Raw genomic sequence first — 19,522 nt, forward strand, 5'->3', positions numbered from 1 at the left:
TGTGCTTTACTTCTGAGGCCTTAGAAATGACAAGGGCTTCATTGTCACTCAAAAGTATAACATTTCTCTCATTCCCCAAAGCACTGCAATGACCTGAAAACTGGCTGAAATTCTTTCCCATCCGGTCACAAGACAGGACAGCAGCCAGCCTCCAAGAAAGCCCCCAGTGATCTCTACTTCTTGGCTTTTGTGTCCTTGTAGCATCCCCTCCTACGCCAAATAGGGCTGACTTGTATAACCAAGAAATGTCAGCTGTGACTGTCGGGCCTCGGTCATGAAGACACTTTGGGTTCTCTTTCATCTTCTCTTGGGTAACACCCTTGGGAGGAAGCCAGCTGCCATGCTGTGAGGACACTCACGCGGCCCTATGTGGGGGCCCAAGTGACGAGGAGCCAAGGCTCCAGGACATCCACTGAGGAAGCTGACCCTCCAGTCCCCAGAGCCATCAGAGACTACCGCCCCAATGGGAAACTCAAATTCAGGATCCCGAGAGACCTCAAGCCTAAACCTCACAGCCAAGTCACTCGCAAATTCCAAATTCACAGATTGGGAATGATGATTCGTATAAGCATTATATCTATTCATATAACACGTTTATAACTTTAAATGTCAAGTGTTAATATCATTGGTAACACAGCAACAGACCTACCATAGCTCTTTTAAAAAAATTTTTTTTTAATGTTTTATTTATCTTTGAGAGAAAGAGAGAGAGAGAGAGCAAGCAGAGGAGGGGCAGAGAGAGAGAGGGAGACAGAGTCCAAAGCAGGCTCCAGGCTCTGAGCCATCAGCACAGAGCCTGATGCAGGGCTCAAACTCACAAACCGAGCGATCATGACCTGAGCTGAAGTCGGACGCTCAACTGACTGAGCCACCCAGGTGTCCCTATAGCTCATTTTTCAAAGTTTATTCATTTTGAGGGACAGAGAGAGAGAGCGCAAGCATGCGCTCGTGAGTGTGAGTGGGGGACAAGGAGAGAGAGAATCCCAAACAGGCTCCATGCTGGCACAAGCACAGAGGTCAGTGCAGGGCTCAATCTCACGACCTTGAATCATGACCTGAGCCGAAATCAAGAGTCGGATCCTTAACTGACTGAGCCACCCAGGTGGCCCAACTAGAGCCCATTTTTTAATCAAGTAAGACATTCCATTAACTATTTTTACTTTTCAAGATGAACTCTCACAGTTGTGTGTCCCTTTCCTAAATCACCTCCTCTGTTCCTTGCTTCTCCACTGAAATTTCTGTTATTCCAGTTATGTGGTTACGTTAGTGTCCTTGGGATATGCTATGCCTTCTTCTCAGACTTAGGAGTAGTGTGGGCTACTGAAAAGTGACCGTTTCTGTTCTGAAGGGCCAGACGCCTCCTTGTCATGTTTCACATTACTTGAATCACGGACAAATTATCTTAGGCTTAAAAGATCTCTTAGTGGTAAATTAGTCCAGTGCACCCTCCAGATGCTTGGAAATCTACATTGTTTCTTCCAAGGGTCACTCAGCCTGTGTTTGCATATGGCGATAGTGCCTATCCCGCTCTCCCAGAAGCCCTGTTCCTCTGTGCACAGCTTGAAATGGCAGGGCATGGGTGTTCAGCCAGATGTCCTTGGAGCATGCTGAAATACACAGACGGACTACCGGGGTCCGTTGGTGGTCTATTCATGCTGTGAGATTGTGTTCGCGTGAGATTTTAGTGGAGATTTATTTCAGCTTTACTACTCCATGAGATTATCAAGTATTTGAAGAAGCAATACATGAGAAGTGGTTGCATATATTGCATTAAAATCATGTTTTGCCACTTTTACACATGAGTGCTAGACCCTCACTAGAGACACACATGTGATAATTATTATAATAATAAAAACCCAGGTGGTCCCGCCTGGCTCTCGTGTTCTAATTCTCTCTTCGTTTTAGAATCTTCACATCTATTTGCATGTCTGGCTGTCCTAGGGTCTAGCGTTAATGTAGACCTCAGCTTCAACGGATTCAAGGAGCCTCCATCTACCACCCTGAGGTCTCTCAGGTTGGTTTTGGCTACATTGGCTCCCATGTTGACCCTTCACCAGATAACTGCCCTTTACTCCACATACGATAATTGGCCTATTGGTCATGAGTGCTTGTCTTGGAATATCCCTGACACCACAGTCTTCTTAACACCTGTGCAACATGTTCTGGCCAGTCACTATCCATGGCCACATGGCCTCATGGCCCAGCCTGGGATTCTATCTCAAGAGGTGAACCCTACTTCCTGCTGATGTATTTGGCTGGCCTACTTCAATCAGCTCTTTCAGTTTCTCAAGGTGACCTCCCACCTCCCATTGAATACAAGACCATCTCCACCATGAAAGACTAGACTGGATTGCCTTCCCTGATCCTTAAACTCGTTCATTTTACTGCAGATTCGGGACCTTCCCACTATCACTGCAGTCAAACTGATCATGCCACACAGAATCATCACCAGAGACAATGCAATCTTTGTCAACAGGCCAATTTGTCAACCAATTGAACAGAATTATCATATACGAAGTAGAACAAACCAGTTACATCTAATCCTCACATCAATTACAAAAAGGTTTTTGTAGATGATTTTTGAGATCTCCTAACCTCTAGATGTCTAGATTCTTCCCAAATTTTTCTACCAATCTTTTCCCTCCATTATTGTGCTTATTCAATCCGGTTCACACTCTACATTTTTATAAAACACAGTAGGTCAGTGAGTAAATTATAGTGCTAAGTAGGCTATATTTTATATCAATACAACCCCTTAACTGTGGTAGGTTTGTTTGCTAATTCCTGACTATAATGTTCTATCTATCTCCATAATGTGTGTGCTTATCACGTGCTCTTAGTTATGACTCAAATAAAAATAACTTAGCATTCATTTTATGTCAGATTTGTATGAAGTTTGTGTACTCTAACTGCAGCCAAAATGAGATACAAATAATTATATTAAATTTGAGAGATAAGCTAGGCAGTATTTAAATGTATACCGCAGACAGTATTTTATTGACAGTATACTAAATAAGATTAAAATAGTCCTGGATCTTAACAGTATATACTAGATTAATTATAGTCCTGAGTTCAAAAGGACTATCATTATTGATCCTTCCATGGCCATCTTTCATGTTATTTATCTTTTGTTTTATTAATCCAAAGAATGTCTACATCTGGTTATTTTCATGAGACGTTATTTAAGTTAAGTTGAGATGCAGGGAGAAAGTAGATAAAGACAGTGGAAGAAAGCCAATAAACACAAACGCACCGAGGAGCAAACAAGTAAAAGCTAACACAATGACTCGTGCCAAAACCCCCCAAAATATGAAAACACATTCTATAAACTTCAAAATGTGGCAATAAAAAAGGAGAGAGCTGTCTAATGAACCCATGTGTCAAAAGGCATCTGATATAACTACCTTCACTTCTCAAAATTATCAAAAATGTAATTGAGCTTAAAAATGAGAAGTATTGGCATACCTGGGTGGCTCGGTCAGTTTAACGCCCAACTCTTGATTTTGGCTCAGGTCGTAATCCCAGGGTCCAGGATCGAGCCCCGTGTCGGGCTCTGTGCTGCACGTGAAGCCTGCTTGGGATTCTCTCTCCCTCTGCTCCTCTCCCAGCTCATGCTCTCTCTCTCTAAAAAATAAAAAAATAAAAATTAAAAAATTAAAAGTCTGTATAGAATTAGCAGATCCATTGAGTTCTTGGCAAAATTCCTGAAAACACATGTATATTCTCTATGAAGCTTTTAAAAACCTGCAGTACAAAGGAGTAAAAAGTGCCTCCAATATCAAGTAAAGTAAACTAGTTTATGACAGTATGGAAGGAAGCTGACCCCTCACTGTAAACTAGCAAGAGAAAGTACCAAAAGCAAAGAGTCAACGTATTCAGGACTTTGAAGGGAAAACTTTATACAACCATGGTATGTGTGAGTGGAACAGAGACATAGTACCTTGGAGAAGACAAGGATTAGGTCTGTTTCATTCACCAGGATGCATTCATGTATTTTCTTTCTTTTTATTTTCTTCTAATGTTTATTTATTTTTGAGAGACAGAGACAGAGTGTGAGGGGGGGAGGGGCAGAGAGAGAGAGGGAGACACAGAATCGGAAGCAGGCTCCAGGCTCTGAGCTGTCAGCACAGAGCCTGACACGGGGCACAAACCCTTGAAGCATGAGATCATGCCCTGAGCTGAAGTCGGACGCTTCACCAACTGAGCCACCCAGGTGTCGCATTCATATGTTTTCTTTACAGACATATTTATTAAGCATCTATTATGTATAAGGTACTTTGTTAGAGCTACAACAGAGAAAAAAGGCACACTGGCTGGGAGGGAGGCAATAGACAAATCATTACCCTATTCTTTTCTAGAATTACTATTCTTTTCTATTGAATTATGAATAAGTGCTGTGAAGAAATAATCACACCACGGTGGGTGGGTAGCTATGGCCCTGCTAAGGAAGTATGGTCTGTGTCTGAGGGGAGATTAGGAGCTTACTCATTACACAGGATGGATGCAATATTTCATGCCAGGTGCTAAGAGCAATGCTCATGCAGGAAGTCGCAATTCAGCAAAAGTACCCAAGTGCATATGAGGTATCACTCTAAAAGGGAAGGATAACGCAAGATCATCCCAAACACAAGATGCAGCCCAGGTTTGAAAGTCTGGCAGGATGGGGGCTGGGGTGGGGGGATGCTGGAATTCATCCCAGCAACAGTGGAACGTCACAGATGACTTCTCACTACTGCAGTGACCACATGTGGTCTTGTGTTTCTAAACAGTTTTGTTTTGGGAAATGTTGAGTTTGATGGACCTTTGAGATTCACAAGTGGACGCAGTTGGATGTGTGGGTGTGGAACATAAAGAAGAGTCTGGACTAAACAGATGGTCACTGGGGACCAAAGGGGGTCTGGTTGCTGACTGACGCCTAAGTTGCAAGAGAGCCTGTGATTCACTCTTGGGGGTCAATATTTAAAGGTCATAATAAGTTCTCCATAAAATATTTGTTGAATGCTTGATTGGCTTTCTCAGGGGTGAAAATCTGTTCCTGGCAAACTTAATATTCATGATTTCTCACCAAGTTTTTCAGTGTAAATAAGATTTGGGGAAGTCTGAATAATGCCCCCCTCCAACAGATGATGAATGAACCCCTGGAACCTCTACATGTTACATAGTATGACAAAGACTTTGCAGATGTGATGAAGGGTCTTGAGGTGAGGAGATTATCCTGGATTATCCTGGGGGGCGCTAATGGCCACTACAGATGTCCTCGTAAGAGAGAGGCAGAGAAAAAAAAGGCAATGTGATGTGACAGTGATGGAATGACAAGGCCACAGGCTAAGGAACGCCAGCAGCCATGAGAATCTAGAAGAGGCAACACAGATTTGTCCCTAGAGCCTCTGGATGGAGCGTAGCCTTGCTGACACCTTGATTTCTGTCCGAAGATACTCATGTTGAACTTGTGATCTCCAGTACCGTGAGACGGTAAATGTGTCTTGTTTTATGCCACCAAGTTTGTGGTGATTGGGTAACAGCAGCCACTGGACACTGAAAAGGGGCTATGAAATGCATCATGAGTATCTCATGTACGTAGGGAGGACGTGAAACATACCACTTCCTGACGTCGCTATACAGAAAAATAGGAGCTGAGGGCTGTTTGTCATCTGCAGTGCCCTCTGTGTGAGGACTGATGGGTCTCAGGAGGGATGGAGACAGCTCTGGTCGGCATGGACAAGTGGCCTCAGGGCCAGCTCAGCCACGGGCATTAGAATCAGCAGGGAGCGTACTGTCCTTGGAGAGTGCTGCGGGCTACTTGGGGAAGCACCAGTCGCACACAGGAGGGACTTGTAACATTTTCAACAGGAGGACACCTCGTTAGAGCTGCCTCCAGGAGGGGGATCAAAGTGGTTGGAAGTGCTCAGAAAGCAAGACTAGCTATCCAACACACAGGACCACTTTCCTCAAGATCACCAGACCACTGGGCAATATTTGAAGGGGAGTAGGTTTCGTACAGAGTGGGAGGGGACAAAACCAGAGACATAAGATTTTGTAAGGGCTCTGTACAAAAAGGAGGGTTCCTAAATTAGTTCTGTCCTTGGATCTGTTATGTACCGCCCGGCTACTGCTGTATAACAAGCAACCAACCACAAATCCCAGAGGCATACAATGGTGTTTGTTACTCATGTGTATGATGTCAGCGGGGGCGGGGTGGTGGTCACAGAGGTGGTTCATCTGACGAGTGCTGGGCTCACATAAAACTCAGCTTGTTGGCTGGTCTTGGCTGGGGCAGAAGGAGTGACTGGGCTGTGTTCCAGCTGTGTCTCATCCTTCAGCAGCTAGCTGGGACATATTCTCCAGCCATCGGCAAAGGGGCAAGAGAGGTCCAGCCCAATCACGCCAGCACTTCCCAAGCTTCCACATGCATCCAGTGTGATAAACCTCCCACAGGCCAGAGCAACGCACGCGGGGAAGACCAGAGTCCAGGCTAGGGACGAACACCCTGACCACAGCAAGAGACCACCATGCAGTTCCATGACAAAGGCAGGGATGGGGGGTGGGTGGGGAAGAAACCAGATATAACAATGCAATGTATTAAGCATGGCGTAAATAGTAAACAATTGCTCAGGATTGGGTTAGTCTCCTTCAGTTTAATACATTTCATTTATAGCTACACAGGAGAGCTTCCATTGTTTTTTACTGCTCTTTCATCACAACTGTCCCTCTTTTTAAGTCTAAATTTACTGTGCTCACCAAAGAAACAAATATACGTTACCGCTGTGTCAAGTTGTGCCATTAAACAATTTCATGAGCCACGTAGGAAGCCAGCAAATGTTCCCGGGGTTAATTTATGCAACACGTTTTACTGGTACGAATCTCCCTGAAGGAAGCCTCACTCTTCCACGAACCCAAAGCCACACGGAAACTGCCCTGAGTGAGGGTACTTCCCTTTTCCTCACAGAAGTAACCCATCCATTAACGCTCCTCTTTGAAAGCCATTCTGAAGGTCTTCCAAGTTGGTTAAAACAAGCCGGGCTCTGATTTCTCATGGCTGTTCTCTTCCCCAAGTATCCGCTCCATTTACACACTTCACATATTCAGTTCTTTGCCTTGTAATGTTAATGTTCAAAATGTACTGAACATCCCATCTGGGATGCGAACTGAGTTGAGTGCAGAGGTCCAGACACGGTGACCAGATAAAATACAATGTGCTGAGTTAGATGTTAAGGTCAGAGAACATAACAAATATTTATTTTTATTTTTATTTTTTTATGTTTTTATTTCTTTTTGAGACAGAGAGAGAGCATGAGCATGGGAGGGGCAGAAAGAGAGGGAGACACAGAATCTGCAGCGGGCTCCAGGCTGCAAGCTATCAGCACAAAGTCCGACGCGGGGCTCGAACTCACAGACCGTGAGATCATGACCCAAGTTGGAGTCGGACGCTTAACCCACTTAGCCACGCAGGCGCTCCCACAAATATTTTTTTTTAATAATAAGCACGATTCAAGTATCACCTGGGGTATACTTCCTCTAAAATAAAACCAACTCTGGGGCACCTGGGTGGCTCAGTCGGTTGAACGTTTGACTCTTGATTTAGGCTCAGGTCATGATCCCAGGGTCATGGGACGGAGCTCTGCGTCAGGCTGTGTGCTGAGCGCAGAGCCTGCTTAAGAGTCTCTCCCTCTGTCCCTCTGCCCGGCTTGCGTTCTCTCTAAAAATAAAAAAAACAATAATAACAAAAATAAAATCAACTCATTGTTTCTCGGACCTTCCAGCTTAACTAAGTCCTGTGCTTTTCATGCTAAATCTGGCACACTACCCCTGGAACAAGAAGCAGACACAACTGTTGCCTTCCCAGACTTCGGTGTCTCCTGGACAAGACAGGCACATACAAAGATAATGACAAGATGTTGCTTTTTTTTTTAACTGAAGTTAAAAAGTAGGCACTTTTATCTGAGGTATTTGAGGATATTTAATAGGGACATGTATCCATGTTGTGGGTTCCAGAGAGGACTTCCTCTTATCTCTGAACACTCAGTTATTAAGATAGCAGGGGCTCCCAGTGTATCACACTCTGAGCGCCATTCGTGTGACTAAGCAGGGCTTCCTGAGATATAGGGATGTGACAAGGGAGCGGGCTGTTCGCACACACACCCACGGGATGAGAAGAAGGCGCCTCGGCTTGGGGGGAAGCGGAGCCCTGACCTTCCCCTACTGGGCAGAGACATGCTGTTGAAATGCCAATGCTGGTTCAGGGGGGCTGGGAGAGCCTGGGGCTCTGCGTCCTGAGGAGCTCCCAGGGATCCAGATGCTGCTGGTCTGGGGACCACACTTTGAGTAGCAAGGCCCTGATCCAAGGCTTGTGCCCAGAAGTTTGCACAAAAGCCTTGTGCACAACTAAGGGTACACCGGCAGGGGTGCCTGGGTGGCACAGTCGGTTAAGCATCTGACTTCATGATCTCACGGTTCGTGAGTTCGAGCCCTGCGTTGGGCTCTGTGCTGACAGCTCAGAGCCTGGAGCCTGCTTCGGATTCTGTGTCTCCCTCTCTCTGTCCCTATCCCCCTCGTGCTCTGTCTCTCTCTGTCAAAAATAAATAACCATTAAAAAAAACCAAACTTTTTAAAGGTACATCGACAGAAGCAGTGGGGTGGAATGATGAACTGAGCCTTCATGGGAAGCAGCCTGAAGCCCTGTGACAGAGGACATCTCGGTAGTGTCCTGGGTGCCCCGGCCTGAGCTGGTGGAGCTGTGACATGCTGGCCTGTGGACCTCTGCCTCCGTCCCCAGGCAGCAGAGTGTGCGTGGTGGTGGGGACGCCCTCAGTCCTACACGGGGGCCTGGGTCTGTTGTGCAGAAAGGCAGGCCTACTTCGCTTGGGACATACTTGTCTGGTACTTGTCTGTGGCAGTGGGTATGGGGCATGGGGGAGGGCAAAGCTCAACCAGATGGCAAGTGAAGCAGAGAAGACAGCAGAAGAATGGTTAGCCAGCGACAGTGTGAACGCGATGATCCCCGAAATGGAAAGATGGGCTGAAAACCTGCACGCGGGGTTCCCCTGGGCAGGGGAGACACATCCGCTAGGGGGAGCTGAACGTCCACACACGGGGTTCCCCCGTGCAGGAGACATCTGCTATGTAAAGAGAACACACATGTGAACCTGGGACTCTTACAACCCACAGGGCTCTGGGGAGCACGTACACAGATGACTCATGTCCCTGAGGGTGCACCTGACTTCCAGCTAAGTCACACGGTCCCGTGGTCATACAAGACGGCGTCACAACCAGGGCCGGTGCCCTGTTTCTGGTCGGCCATCCAGGACTCCTTCACTATCCTGCAGAACTCCGCACTAAAGCACAGTTGAGGGTCTGGCTGAAGCCTGGCCCCCGTTAACCGTCCCAGCTAGTACTCTGCTCCCCGATCCTCAAGATTTGGCTGCGTTCTGCCCTGGTGCTTATGTTCCCATTACGCACTATTAATCATGTAAATATTTCCTAGGATATTTCCAGCGCTTCTTTTCTGTTAAACTGAATGATTTCAGACCTTGGAGTTCACCAACATCTTTAATATTTTCCATGTTGGGGGCTTAGACGGCAAAGGTACAAATAAACAAACTGTGGGCTGGACAGCCCCGGGGACGATCTGGGTTTGCAGAAAGAGAAACTGTGATTTAACAGCCTTGTCTGATCTTGTGTGAGCAAGCCGCCGTGCTCGGGTATGCCCGGGCAGGACGCGCCTTCCGATGCCGCATTTTGGATGAGAAACCCACACTTCTGGGCGTCGCTGCAGCACAGACAAACCCCTTGAGAGAGCTCAGGATCTCCCCTACATGCGACCGCCTGGCGGAGAAGAAGGATAGCCGCAAGCCACGCACAATTCAGGCGACAGGAAAATCGGTACCCTGATTCGACGCTCATCGCAAAGTCTGTGTCATGTACCTGGCAGAGGGGCAAGTGACACATCGGGGAGCTGGGTCACACGGACAGTTTTCAAGATTCCCAATTTTCAAATGCCAAAGACAATTTTTTAAAAAGCTCTGAAATGCACGAACGGAAGAGTGTGACATGAAACTTGAGGATACGTCCAAGCTGGAAGTACTGTGAGCCTGAAGGATTCGGGAGGATGGAGAAAATACAACATCGTCGTATCTTTCGGGTGACATATTTCTAATTCCCTGGGGACCTTAATTTATGGTGCATTGAAACATCACACGATTTTTACTATTGCAGCAAACAAGAGCATGCCAAATCAAAGAAGCTATTGTTTGTGCAAAGGATATGAAGAGGTAAGAATAAATCTTCTGCCCTCAAAAGAATCATGCATGGATACTTTACACACACGCACACCCATACAGCTCAACACAAACTACCTTTGTGTTAAACAAACACATCTTAGCTTGACCACATTTTGAATGAACAATTATTTTCGGGTCTATTTTGACAAATCCTATACAAATCACTAATTTCTGTCCCTGACATACAGAAGGTTTAGAAAATTCTCAGTTTCCTTCTCTTTTCTTGGATTGTATTTGAAGGGAGACTTTCTGGAATACAATTTTACAAATGAAAGGAAAACTGAGAATCACTGGCTCACCTCTCTTGTTTTGAAACTTTAAAAAACGTTAAGACATAAGAGGAACACCATTGAAGCGAATGTGTTTGTTGTGATCAAATACTTTTAAGGATATGTCAACACAGACAAAGCAAAAATTAAAGTAAGAGTCGTGAATGAGTAAGTTGGAGCAAATACGTAATTTCAGGCATTCAAGCTGGGGGCCTTTCCGCCAGCCCATCCTCCCTCAACCTAACACCAGGCTTTCCTTTGCTTGAATAAAACGCATAAAATAATTCTCTCACCATAGGACCCATGTATGTGCCTGTATATATACTACAAACGTTTACATAGAATGCTGTCCCTCTAACTCTTAACATGGCTCCCTCCTTCTTGCCCTTCAACCACTGGCTGAATAGTCATTTTGTACTTATCCACATGTTTACATAATTACTCTTTGACTCCCAATGAGCCAGGAGCACAAGGAGGGTAGAGAATGCATCTTGGGGCCACCACAGCCTGATGCTGGGCAAATAGTGGACACTTGCAACACATTCGTTGTAAGGGGATGGTTTCCTCAGAACTTTAGTTACCCCCACAGGCTCCATCAGACAGAATGAACCTGCTCGTTCAATCTGAGGCAGGGAAGGTACTTAGACCTTTGTAGAAATCTTTTTCTCTGGTTAGGGTCTGGTCCCTGGTGCTGCAGGAGCAGCCCAGTAGGGCAAGGCACGTGTCACTGCATGGTCATCAAGTGAAGCAGAATTTGCGTTGAACCCACAGTCCTCAGGTGCCCACAGACTGAAGTGCGAGGGCTCTGTGCTGGGTGGACAGGTGCTGAGTGAAGCAGGAGCGCCAGGCTTCCCAGGAATGTGCTCAGCAAAGACCAGCACCTGCCTGGTAGTTCGCGGGCCAGTGGAGAGCCTCACAGGGCGGCCTCCAGACCCCCTGCCAGGACTCGGGAGTGCATCCCGGCACAGGGCGGGCTGTGGAGAGTGCGGGAGGATTAGCTGCGTACAGGATGATCTGCTGGGCAATGCGCCCCAGGGAGGTCGGTGTCAGACCTCCCCGGAGGCACACGGACAAGACCTAAACTCTACCCAGGGTGAATGGAAGCCTGGCCGCACCTTCCTGGGCAGCCCTAGGGCAGCAAATACAGGAGGCGAGGAAACCAGGAGGGTGGAGGTGGCACGGCAGGCAGGAAGGCTGAGAAGTTCGAGCAGGGGGAGGGGACAGAGGGGGACGCGGTGGGGGGGGGGCAGTGGACTGCAGGTGATGTCAAGTTGTCCTTCACACTCATCACCTTGGGGTGTTAGGGCCGCGCAGAGGGTCAGAGCTGTGAGCTTTATCTGTTGGTTTGTTCACCAAGTGATTTACTCAACAGCGATTCATATTTGTACGCAGAGCTCCACGTTCACATACGGAGTTCTGTGTGAACAGACGGTGCCATATAAGTACCTGCGGAATACGCACACGTGTATATGCCACTGTGTATCCTGTCCTACATCTTGTTACAAGCTGGAGGTGCACAAAAGGACTGATTTCAAGAAGCCTTCTGAGGAAACACCCACAGCGACAGCCCCTATGCTCACCATCTGCAGGGATGGAGAGAGGGTGAGCAGCCAGCAGGGGATCAGGGAGCTTTCTTGCCCAAGGTCATCCTGGCGGTGGGCTTTGCAGGCACGAAGGAGCGAGCAGAGAAGTGAGGGAACAGTGTTCCAGGCAGCAGGAAAAGCACTTACGTGCCTCTGGAGGCTTTCAGTGGCACAAGTGGGAAAACCAGCTGGTTTCGTTTTACTAGTAGGAAAAAAAAAAGTAGCAGACACTGAGGCTAGACCACAGGGGCTACCAAGGGAGTCAGAACTCGATCCTGAGACAGCGGCGACCTTTAGAGGAGGAGGGGAGTTTGGAAGAGAAGGTGGGAGCAAGGGGACTCTCTGGTTTCCTGGCCCAGGGGCTGGACGGACAGGTGTGTGATATGTGCTCCTCCTACTCCACCTTCAGGAACACGTTTCCGGGAAAGATGACGAGAACTTGGATGCTGTGGACGGCCAGGGTGCGGGAAGCACATGATCAGATCTGCGCTGTAACAAGTCTGTCTGGCGGCAGGATGGAGAACGCACCAGGAAGCCGCCGGGAAAACCCTCCCTCGCGTCTGTACCAGGACGGGAACAAGCAAAGGCCTGGATGGCCGAGTGACAGCGGGGATGGTGATGGGAAGGAGGGGAGGCAGCAGGGAGACCTGGGTGGGAATATGCAGGGGTGGGGGCACTGGGGACACTGAGGTTGCGGGAGGTCTTTTGAAGGACACCTTAAGTCTGGACTTACAGCCTCCAGAAGTGTGAGACGGTAAATTTCTGTTGCTTAACCCCCCAAGTTGGTGGTAATTTCTGACGGCTTTCCCCTAGAGCTGACATCTCTCTGTCATATGTAGATGTCAGTAGGACGATGGTCCACACCGCCGTCTTCCAGCAGACTGACCTTCAATGTTCTCACAAAAGCACCAGGCAGGAGCAGCAGTGAGGACGGTAGCAGGCATCCTGTGCTGACAAAGCCCCCAGCCCTGAGCTAGGGGCTGACATTTGTTGATCCCAAGAATCCCCCCTGCACAGGTCTGCCAAGATGTATTTCCTCCCCATTGCTGGCATGAGAAAACCGATGCCCAAGGGGCTGAGCCCCTCTCTCGCCTTTCACTGTCCAGGTTGCAAACCTGGTTTTCAAGAATTCCAACCCATGTACACTTCTCCCCACCAACATGTGCCCCAGACATCTTGACACTGTGTATTGCCTAAGACGTTGTGCATTTGGATTGCTGTCATGTTCGTAAAAAAACAAAAACAAAAAACAAAACTTGTTCAACAATATAGATCAAGCCATCAAAAAAAAAAAAAAAAAAAAAAGGAAAGAAAGAAAGAGAAGAAAAGGAAAAGAAAGAAAAGAAAAAAAGAAAAAGAAGAAAAATACAGATCGAGTCATATTAGCTTTATTTACTCTCTCAACTCATTAGATTCAGGAGGCTCGGGGCTCCCTGGCTGAGCAAATCGAATGGAATCAAATTGAAAGGACCTCTAAATGAGAGTCACTCATCAACTTGACAATGCGTGGATACGGCATTTCAATTAAGCAATGGTGTCTTACCTTTCCCCTAAGCCAGGAAGACAAGGGGCCGTGACTGACAACACAAAGATCCTGGCCCCATGCTTCTGGTATTAAGTGTTCCCGTCAGAGACAGAAGAATGGAAACTTCTGTTGTATTTGTATTCCTTTCCTGGGGCTTCTGGAACAAATTACCACAAACCAGGGGGCTGAAAAGAGATTTTCATCTCTCACGGTTCTGGAAGCCGGAAGTTGGAAATCCAGCTGTCCCCAGGACCGTGCTCTCAGTGAAGACTCTTGGGAGGACCCTTCCTTGCCCCTTGGGGACTCTTGTGGTTGCTGGCAAACCTTGACGTTCCCTAGCTCGTGGGTACATCCCTCTGGATGTGAGCCCCGGTTGTCATATGGCATTCTCTGTGTGTCCACATTTCCCTCTGCTTATAAGGACAGCAGTCCCTGGGTTTGGGGCCCAATGTAACCCACCATGACTTCATCTGAACTTGATTACATCAGTAAAGATCTTTTTTCCAAATGAGATCGCATTCATCGGTCCAGGTAGACATGACTTTTGGGGCGATAGTCAACCCAGTACCACACTGTATAATGTTTTAAAGCACTAAACCTAAGTTTACTTGCTTTATGTTGGCCTTCTAATTACGCTGCTACTTTCTACCAGTGTCACGACAGAATTGCACTGTTGCCCATCAAAAATCTCTTCAGATGCCTTCAAGGAAGGCAGAGCTCTGGGTGGGAACTGGGAGTGTGTTCTCCCTCACACGTGGAAGGCTCAGGGCTCACTGAGGAGAAGCTACGTATTCTCACATTCCAACATGTCTTGTTACGTGTTCCCTGCGTCCCCCCCTCACTGTTGCGGGTTCAGTCCTAAATGTGCTTCATTTTGCTCCAAAGCATTTCCTGAATCTCCTGACTACCTGCCAAACCTACCTTTTTGGTCATCACAAGACAAAATTAAGCCTATGGTAGATTTTGTGTCACAGAAACTGAAAATATTCCTCCCTGCACCTGAATGGGACTTTGCTGTTAAATATTTCATATCAATATAGAATAAATCTAATGTACATTTTATGCATGTCCATATTTAATATAAGTCTATACATTATACGTTCATAGCAAATAAGACTAGAGACCTTATAAATATTGTATTTTTACTAGAGACCTTATAAATTTGTATTTTTTTCTAAGTGTCTAAACTCCCCAGAGCTAGGGGGAAAAAAAAACTCCCTATGGTAGAGAAAAATCTGTTTGAAATTAGAAATTTTCCAAAGAGTCACATTTCCACAGTAGTGATCCTTTTTTGAAGTGATATACCCCGCGGGAAATACAGGTTAATGGTTTAACCATTACACAATGTACATCACACACCAGCAAGTTTGAAACTATACGCAATCAACCAACCAAATATAACAGCCACAACTTTATGAGGTAGAGAGCATGGATGGGATTTCTTATTATAAGAGAATTTTTTTTTCCCTTTTAAACAGAAGCTCGAAAAAACGAATTCCTCCTTCTGTCTGGGAATTACTTTGCTGATTATGTCTCTGCCTGAAGCATCAGTTATATACATATGAGTGGGAAAACGAGGAAAAGTTTCAAGTTCATCAGGCGGTCTTTGGAAACAACTGGATGTGGAAAAATCTGTAAATGTTGCAGAAGTGTTTCTAAATGAGGTTAGCATAAAACAGAGGATTCAGCTTAAAAGCTTCATGTGGTGGTTCACTCTCTTCAACAACTAGAATTACAATGAAGGCTAAAATATTTTATCATTTTAATAGATATTCTTTCAATGGACGAGGCATTTTTTTCCCTGGGGGTGGGGTGGGCTGAGAGAAGGTAAATATCTGAATTAAGAATTTTTATCATTTCTTAAAGCAAAGCAAAACAAAACAAAAGCTATTAGCTGAACTTTCAACCCTAGTGTGTTATAAGGCTAACAGGATATCATTCATGAGACCAAGAACACCAAAAGGAGACGCAGAGAATAATCCCACCATGAATTCCACATTTCATCAGCCCCAGACAAGCAAACACAAACAAAAACACGGGGAAATATTTTCTTTTGTGAAATGATGTCTTGAAATTACAGAGATTCAGGACGGAGAATTCCGTTCCCTTAGTGTGTTTTCATGAAAACATAAATCCGCCCTGTCTCCAAAGCTTCCTCCCTAAGATGACTCAAACCAAACACACAGTTGGCTACCCAGTGGCAAAGAGGAGATGTGGGGGCCTCTCAGGAACACATTTCCGAGAAGAAGTTTCTTTTCCCATTGAAATGACCAACAAGAATAATGTGGTAGAAATCTGAAGGAAGATTTTGCCGACTCCCACATTCATCAAAAGTTTATATAGGGAAAAACCCCACATTCACCAGGTCTCAGTGAAGAACAGAATTAAATTCCACCTTCTAAAAAGTCATCCTTAGATGCCTAAAGGTATTTAGACAATCTCTATAAAAATACTCTGCTTGATTTACAGGGAAATTAGTATGGGCTACTTTAATCAAATAACTAAGCTGTACACATATAAAAAGTTCTGAAACCCTTTAAAATGGAAAAGTTCCAAACCTTGTAAGCAAAAACAGATGTATGGTCAGCAAACATTACAGCACGGGAGGGTGACGATTCAAAAGGCACTGTCATGCCAGTCTCTTCAGCAGATGGTGTTAGGAACACTGGACAGCGACATGCAGAAGAGTGAACCTGCACCACTTTCTTACTTACGCTACACAAAAATAAATTCAAAATGGATGAAAGACCTAAATGTGAGGCAGGGAACCATCAAGGTCCTAGGAGAAAATAGGCAGCAACCTCTTGGACCGTGGCCTCAGCAACTTCCTACTGGACATGTCTCTGGAGCCAAGGGAAATAAAAGCAAAAATGGACCCATTGGCACCTCATCAAGAAAAAAGCTGCACAGTGAAGGTAACAATCAACAAAACTGAAAGGCAACCAACAGAATGGAAGAAGATGTCTGCAAGTGACATATCAGATAAAGGGTTAGTATCCAAAATCTATAAAGAACTTATCAAATTCAATAACCCCCCCACACAAAAATAATCCAGTGAAGAAATGGGCAAAAAACAAAGACAGACACTTTTCCAAAGAAGACATCTAGATGGCTGACAGACACATGAAAAGATGGTCAACATCACTCATCATCAGGGAAACACAAATCAAAACTACAATGAGATGCCACCTCACGGCAGTCAGAGTGACTAAAATCAACAATTCAGGAAACAACAGATGTTCACGAAGACGCTGAGAAAGGAGAATGCTCTCGTACTGTTGGTGGGGATGGAAACTGGTGCAGCCACTCTGGAAAACATTGTGGAAGTTCCTCAAAAAACTAAAAACAGAACTACCTTACGACCCAGCAGTTGCACTACTAGGTATTTACCGAAAAGATACAAAAATACAGGTTCGAAGGAATACATGCACCCCAATGTTTACAGCAGCACTATCAATAATAAGCAAATAATGGAAAGAGCCCAAACGTCCATCAACTGATGAATGGATAAGGAAGATGTGGCTTCTATATGCAATGGACTATTACCCGGCAATCAAAAAGAATGAAATCTGGCCATCTGCAACAACACAGATGGAACTAGAGGGTATTACGCTAAGCGAGATGGTCAGAGAAAGACAAATATCAATGATTTCATTCACATGTGGAACTTGAGAAACACAACAGATGAACATGGGGGAAGAGAGACAAAAATAAGACCAAAACTGAGAAGGAGATAAACCGTAACAGACTCTTAAATACGGGGAAAAAACGGAGGGTTGCTGGCGGGGATTTGGATGCGGGGGTGCCTATCACTAAATGGGTGATAGGCATTCAGGAGGGCACTTGTTGGGATGAGCACTGGCCTTGTATGGACTCTGTGTAACTGATGGATCACTGAATTCTTTACACTATGCGTTTACTAACTTGGATTTAAATTAAATAAAAACGCACTGTCATGCAATGTTTTCATCTTCGGAACCCTCACTGAATCCATGAAAGCCCTGAGTATTACACGGTAGCTATGAGTTTGGCTGCGGGAGAGAGATTCCCTGCTTTTAAATCCCAATTCTGGGGGCGCCTGGGTGGCGCCGTCGGTTAGGCGCCCGACTTCGGCTCAGGTCACGATCTCGCGGTCCGTGAGTTCGAGCCCCGCATCGGGCTCTGGGCTGATGGCTCGGAGCCTGGAGCCTGCTTCCGATTCTGTGTCTCCCTCTCTCTCTGCCCCTCCCCCGTTCATGCTCTGTCTCTCTCTGTCCCAAAACTAAATAAAAAACGTTGAAAAAAAAAATTAAAAAAAAAGAAGATAACAGAAGTAACTTCTAAAAAAAATAAAATAAAATAAATTCCAATTCTGCATGCATGCCTGAGCCATCTGAAGTGATCATCTAGGCCTCAGTTTCCTTATTGGTACCGCCGGGAAAATGAAAACCGGTATTCCCCTGATAATGTTGCCAGGAGAGGCACAGGGTAGGTACTTGATGAAAATTGTTCCTTCTAGCATCTTTCCAAAATACTAATATCTTTTGCTCTTAAAGGTGAAACATTTGCAAACATATTTCTGAAAATTTGATGTGAATACTATTCAAATAAAAATCCTTCAGGAAAAAACATGTTTCCTTTCCCTAAACATTCCCGTATACGAAGATAATATAATATTTTACTGATCTTTGGGAAGCAGTTTCAATCACACAGGCTGACGGATAAACAAAATTTCTTCGACGGCAAATTTGCAATAGGGGGGATCCCATCCCGTCCTATCCCTAAGTTGGGTATTGACATTCAGGAAGTCACAACATAAACAAGGTTTGTCTGAAGCATCATACACCTGGATTACAGGGCTACCGAGTGGGCTCCATGGTTTTCGAGGTGAATTCCAGTTGGAAAACGTCTCCTGGCACGAACACTTCCTAATCTGCCAGTGTCTATGTGCAGTCTGACTGCCTTCAGCCCGTCGTATCTAATGTCCTTTCATTTTTCTGCCACTAGATACAATGGTATCATATAAATGATGAGATTAGATTTCAAGCCATTGGCCAATCAACTGCTACCGAGGGTGTGCTTTTCACCGGGTGTTGAGAGGACACGATTCGTGGACCACAAAGGCTGCTGCCAGGAATCTCAGTGGCACAGTCTCTTCTGAAATTGGAACCCACATCGTCACGCTCCTTGTGTAAGTGCTTACACTTGGACCACCCTACAAGGTCTCCACTCAAGAGTGAATCTCTGCTCCCCATGGCCTCTACCAGCCTCGATAACCCCACATCACATCCTTTCCTACCTGGGCCATCTTTTCACTCATGCTCTGCCCTGTTTTATGGACAATCTTCCTGATGCCTGACCACTCATCCAGAATCAACTCCCTTCTCCCTTGAAAGGCCCTGTGGTCTGGTGGAGCTGTCTTTTTTTTTTTTTTTTTTTTTTTGAGAGAGAAACAGAGAAGCAGCGGGGGAGAGGCAGCGAGGGGGGGATAGAGGACCCCAAGTGGGCTCTGCACTGACAGCAGTAAACCCGACATGGGGCTCGAACTCATGAACCATGAGATCATGACCTGAGCCAAAGTCGGGCACTTTACCCACTGAGCCACCCAGGTGCCCCTCTGGGGAAGCTTTCTGAACCTCTCAGGCCCCCGGTGCCCTTCCTGATCTCCAGTGGGTTTTCTTTCCATGACCCCTCCAGGCACCGATCACGTCATATGTTGTTAACAAAGGCCTGTTTGCAAGGTACGTGAATGGTGAACTGCCAAGCATGCTTGTCCACAACCCTGGCCCATTGCTGGATCGAAAAACATGTCTTCAAAATCTTGTGTGGTTGAATACACCATGAGTGTGTACTGAGAAGAGAAGCCAGGAGTTCCTGATTTGGTTGTGA

At 45.9% G+C, this 19,522-nt stretch overlaps 1 long non-coding RNA gene across 5 annotated transcripts in view; it reads right to left on the minus strand.

Moving 5' to 3' along the window:
• LOC145714898 (uncharacterized) overlaps positions 1 to 19,522 on the minus strand; it is a 516,405-nt gene that overhangs the window by 169,331 nt on the left and 327,552 nt on the right. For all 5 annotated transcript variants that reach the window (XR_014137034.1, XR_014137036.1, XR_014137037.1 and 2 more), the window contains one exon: positions 3,466 to 3,624. This is a non-coding gene — a long non-coding RNA (uncharacterized LOC145714898). The remainder of the gene's footprint in view (positions 1 to 3,465; positions 3,625 to 19,522) is intronic.

This window comes from Panthera onca, chromosome Y, assembly GCF_046562875.1.
Source record: "Panthera onca isolate mPanOnc1 chromosome Y, mPanOnc1 haplotype 2, whole genome shotgun sequence".
NCBI lineage: Eukaryota > Metazoa > Chordata > Mammalia > Carnivora > Felidae > Panthera > Panthera onca.